The following is a 6,000-nucleotide window of genomic DNA, read 5'->3' as shown; positions in this document are numbered from 1 at the left end:
AACTTCACTTTTACAAACTGAATCTTTCTTCTTTAAACTCCATCCCATATCTACCATGATCATCGGAGCTGATTCTCTCATACCTAGTTAGATTCTTCTAACTGGGGCATTTTTATAGTCCAAATTTGGTGTATTTTTCTTTGCCACTAAGCTCGGCCCTAAACTGACTTAGTAGCAAATAGGGGCATTTGTAAACACCCCAAATTTTCATCTTCATTCACAAACACCTGCCTCCAGACACTAAGACCCACTCCTTGCAGTCTTCGGAGAATCAGCTGGTTGATATTTGAGCCAGGGCTGGTCATAGCCCAAATTTTATAATAAATCTCAAAACTCCATCTTATAATCAACATTCAATCCTTGTTTTGGCTCCATTTCAAATGTCAATTCTCAACCTTAGACGAGAAGCTTCAAATTCTTTGTCTCTGTCAGGGGTCCAGGATTCCAAGTCCCTCATCCAGGGTCTACATTTCATGTGTCATTGCATATTACTGCATACATTTGGCATATCATCTCATATCATTTTGTGGCATTGCATGTCATTACATCTCATTATCGAGATCCAGTACTCCTGTTTTCAAAATCTTTGAATCCAGATTCAAGTTCTAAAACTTTTCTTTCGAAATCAATTTCAAAACCTGAGTTTTGAATCGACATTTTTTATTTTTTAACCCCCAGGATCTTATTTTCTTCAGAAAAACAATCTAGATTTGTTTTTAAAGCCAATTTTTAACTGATTTTAATCCTCAGATGAGGCTCATCTAGGTGGTGTCGCTTTTGGATTCTTTCATTTATCAAAATTTTCAAAAACTTCAGAGTCCTAATTGAATCAGGACTCTGTCTCTTCATCTTTTTAAACCTTTTCAAACCTCCATTTTGATTTAAAATCAGTCATAGTCATATCTCTTATCCATTTCTATCATTTTGGCCAAAATCTCAGAGTCCTAGTTTGATCATGACTCTCTTTTCAGAGTCTCAGTCGAATCAGGACTCTACTTTTACTTTTATTTTACCTGCTTTTGAGAAAATCTTTAAAAATCTTTTGTCTTGGCCAAAATCTCAGAGTCCCAGTCGAATTAGGACTCTTTCTCAGAGTCCTAATTGGATCAGGATTCTATCTTGATTTCATCATTTACTCATGTTCTTCACCTGCTTTCGAAAACCTTCTCATCTGACTTTCAAAATAACCAAAAAGTTCTAGAGTTCTAGTCAAATTAGGACTCTTCTTCAGAGTCCTAATTAGATTAGGACTCTGAACCAGACTTCAATTTATGCTTTTTCCACATATTTTTTGAAATCCACTCATTTGTTTTCTCAAAAAAATTCTAAAAATTTAAGAGTTCTGGTCGAATTAGGACTCTGTCCCCAGAGTCTCAGTTGGATCAGAACTCTGTTCTGATTTCACTACTTGTAGCCATTTTTACTGGTTTTTGCAAATCCTTTCATCTGTTTTTCAGAAAAAGACTCAAAATCTAGAGTTTTAGTCCGATCAAAACTCTGTCTCAGAATCCTAATCTGATCAGGACTCTATTCTGAATCTTGTTTTTACTTCCATTTCCATTTTCTCCATTTTGTTTTCAAAAATTAGTCTATTTTGCAGAGTTCCAGTTGATTCAGGACTCTATTTCAAAGTTTCCATTAAGTTAGGACTCTAACCTTGATTGTATTTTCTGATGTATTTTCACCAGTTAGATAAAATCTTTTAAAAACTCCTTCATTTGGCTTTCAAAAATCTAAATCTCAGAGTCTTAGTTGGTTCAGGACTCTGGCCCAGAGTTTCAGTTCGCTTAGAACTCTATTTTCAAAACCTTTGAATTCCATCTGTTGATTTTAACTCCTTTTCAAAGTCATTTTCAGTCTTCATTTCAAGTTTTTCAAAAACCCTGATGTGAGGCCCACTCAGTTGGTGCCATATCTAGAGGAGTTTTGACCCAGTAAGGGCTCTGTGTCATTTCGAAACTATCAAGTTCAATTCTACTTTTAAACCTCTTTTGAAAAACCCCTCATTTTCAAGTTTTAAAATTCTTTTTGAAAATTCAAGCGGGGCCCACTCGAGGTGGCGCCACATCTGAAGAAGTCCGGGTTAGACTAGGGTTAGTCAATGTCCTAGTTAGATTAAGGGTTTAGAAGAGTCTAAATCAATTTTGAAAAATCCAATCTTACTTTGGTTTTTAACGAGTAGTTTTTAAAGTTTAAAATTAAAGTTTTAAAAACCAATGTGGGCCCACACTAGGTGGCGCCACATTTGGATCTTTTAGGGTTTCATTAGGAATTATATTAGGTAGTTAGGGCTAGAGGTAGGATAGTAATCTCCCACAAAAATACCCCCCCCCCCTAGCAAACCCAATTAAAAAAGAGTTTGGTTCTTTTTAGAACTCTTTAGAAAACCTAAAAAACATTCTATAAATAGATGCCCATAGGGGGGTCGACCCCTATTCCTCTCTCTTAGATTTTCTTGGAGCTTCTCTCTCCTCCCAGCACCGTCTTCTTCCTTCTTAGCAACTGCAGCCTCCAAGGTGAAATTCTTTATTGTTATTTCATAATTCTTATTTTTATGGATTCCACCATGGGAACCCTTTATTCTTGGATTTCAACCATGGGTTTCATCCAAGAACCTCAAAATCGGTTCAAGAAGATGATATAACTCAGTTTGATGATGCTTTCTAGGATTTTAATCCGTTAGAATCATTTATAAATACGTTTTTTATGTTCTTAACCAATGAAAGATGTGATTTTCTTGTTAAATGGGCTAAATTCATCTTTTTAAAGGGTAAATCAAACTCAACCATGGATTCCCTATATTTTTTTTATTTTCTGGTCATAATAGTATTTATTTTACATATTCCAATATCAAATCAAATTTTGTTATGCCGTTTACATTATTTTTTATTATTTCTCATGTTTAAATCATAGTTTTAGTGTCTTATGGGATATTCGTATGTTTTGATTCTAAGTCTGTAGAAATCATGTTATTTCGTGCTTAAATATCCATTGAAAATTTTTGATTTTTTTATGGTCGGTCTATGAATTTGTCAGTAACTCTCTATAAAAAATTTAGATGTTTTTGAATTTGGGAACTCTGTCAGGAAAATACAAAGCCAAACCATGATTCATGTTTCTTAAAATCGCTATTGATATTTAGGTATAACTTGAAGATATGATATTTCTGTCGTCTGAGGTCTGATTTGTAATCCGTAAAATGCAATAGTTTCAAATTGATGTCTATTATTTTTTGTAATTTTATCATAACTTTCTGTTTCTATCTGCTATTTTTCTTTTGTCAGAAGATAGGACCAATGTCTCATAACTCGTTATGCTTTCCTTAAACCCTAAGTTGACTTGTGTCAATCGTATCTCCCTGACCAAAGATCCGATTGATGATTTGTAAAAAAAAAAATCCTTATCTGAGCTTCTGCTATTTACTACTAAAATTTTAGAATTGTTGACTGTGAGTTACTATTTTTCCTTATTTCTGAAATCAGAAGTACATATTTTAGTATATTTTATATTTATTAAATTCAAGCACAGATTGCTGAAATAACATCTCCCTAACCGAAGAAGATTTTTCTGATCTGTAATAAGTAAAATCTTTGTTTGTATGTCTAGTAGTCCTCTGTAAAATTTTATGAATTTCCATGGTGATTTGACCCCTGATTCGGGTCTAACACTATGACAGGTATGTGCCCGCGGGTAAAAATAGCATATTTTAGGGGTTTTATGCAATTTTTGTATTGAGATAATGATAAAAATATTTTTTTATGATTTCAGATTAATTTTAGGGTCATTAGAAATACAGGTGTTGATTTTTATTAATTTTGGAACTTATTTAATGTTCAAAATGATTATATTGCAAAACAGGGTGCCTGCATGATTCCGAAACACTGGCAAAATCATGCTTTTTGTGATATTTCTAATTTTTCTTATAAAAGTTTATGTTTTTAGGGTTTTTTCATGCTTATAATCATGTTAGGACGCTGAATATTCAAATTGGTTTTGATTTGAGTCTTTTTTAGCCTTAAATTCAAAATTTTACCAAAATATTTTCTGAAAACCCTGATTTCAAGGCCATAGTCTTATTTTTAGGGGTATTTTTGTCAATTTTCTCCAAATTCTGAATTTTAAAGATATTTATCTTTATTATTTATTTAATTTTATATCATATTTTATTATGTTTATCTCAGAGAATCATGGAAAAAGGCTTATATCTGGATAAATCCAGTATTTTTCAGATATTACTGGATAAATCCAAAAAAGCCAACATATCTTCACTAACAAGTTTTTTAGTTTTGTAGGGATATTCAATGCTGTATTTATTTTTATTTATTTTATTTAAATTTAATTAGTTATATAAATTGTAAATAAATTTGGAATAAGAATTTAAATTTCTGCTTAGAATTAGGGTTTGCATTACATATAGTTTAAACTTTGATATATAACTGTTATGCTTGTCATTCATGCACATTTTTCCAAATCTACTATGGTTGACATAAATGGCACGTGCACAAGCTCTTAGGGAGTTGACTAACTTGGTGGAATTCGTATTTATGACCATAGTCAGAATACGAAGGAAATACAGATTTGTGATCCTCGTATTAGCCACACTCAGCTTACACTCTTAGGCTAACTTCAAAATGCATTGTATTTTCCAAAAGAAATTTTTAAATTCTTCAAAAAATATCCTTCAAATCCATATTCATTCATTTCATTCAATTTGCATCATCTTTCTGACTTATTTTTCAATTCCACTTTAGAGAAATCGATTTTCTCATAATTTTCTAAGTCTTTCTCAGGAATTGATTTTCTCAAAACTCTGAGCTTTCAAATGATATTTCAAGCATTTTTCAATTTCAAATCATGATTTTCCAATGTTTTAACATCCTCAAGTTTCAAAATTCAAAGTTTTAAGAAATCGATTTTCTCAAAATCTTTGAATTATCTCTGAAATTGGGTTTTTTCATAATTCTCAAATCTCCTTCCGAAATCGATTTTATCAGAAAAAACATTCAAATCAAATTCCAAAAAAATTGATTTTCTCAAATGTTTCCATTTTCTTGAGAATCTATTTTCCCAGCAAAAGTCATTTTTCAATGAAATTCATGATTTTCCAAGTATTTTTCAAGCAAAGATCATGTTTTCAAACCTGCATTTTCAGAAATTCATAGCACATGCCTGATTCTTCATGCATTTAGGAAATGGAACATGATTTAGACAAGTTGAGCAAAGCAAAGCACATGATTGATCTTTGATTCAATTACCCCTCGTAAAGGTGCCAGGAACGGTTGAACCTCGTACCGACAGGTGAGTCTCATTCTTCAAAATTATCCCGCATTTTAAAATGGAGGCGAGTTATTTTCAAAATCTTTTTCAAATGTCAGTTTGACTTGCAAAAGTAAAATTTTGCAATGATAACACCATCCTGACCAAGCCTTTCGCAGACCAATCGAGAAAATGACAATGCCAAAGTTTTTCTGCTTCCTTCTTTTATTTCAGTCATCTTGTAGGGACAAGTCAGTCCCAGTCTTTTATGTCCTTTGGTCAAATTCCTGTAAATATTCAGTCCTTGTTATCAGCTTTACTCATCAATGAAATATCAATTTTCTTCATATCTCTGATGTTCAATACCTCTTTCTTTTGCTATACTGGGGCATCTTTTATTTTGAAATTCTATTTTCACTTCAAACGTCTTACATACACGTGGGGACCAAACAAAATCTTTCATCATCAATTTCTATTAATTTTCATTAAATTCATGTTCTTTCCTTTTCAGGATAAGGGACAATTCTGACATCATTCATGAGAACGATAGGATTACCTATAGAGGTTTGTCCAAAATCGCAAATTTTGGAAAATTTTTACAAAATCTCCATCATGATCACCGAGAGCTTTTCAAAGCAACGGACTTTTTCAAAATCTTGGGTTGAATCTTTTATAAAAACTGGTTTTCAAACCGGTCATTTTGAATCAACCCTTGTGTTGATCTTCTTTTTCCAAAACTGATTT

Source organism: Nuphar pumila, chromosome 16 (genome assembly GCF_984573655.1).
Source record: "Nuphar pumila chromosome 16, dmNupPumi1.hap1.1, whole genome shotgun sequence".
NCBI lineage: Eukaryota > Viridiplantae > Streptophyta > Magnoliopsida > Nymphaeales > Nymphaeaceae > Nuphar > Nuphar pumila.
This window is presented reverse-complemented; position numbering follows the sequence as displayed.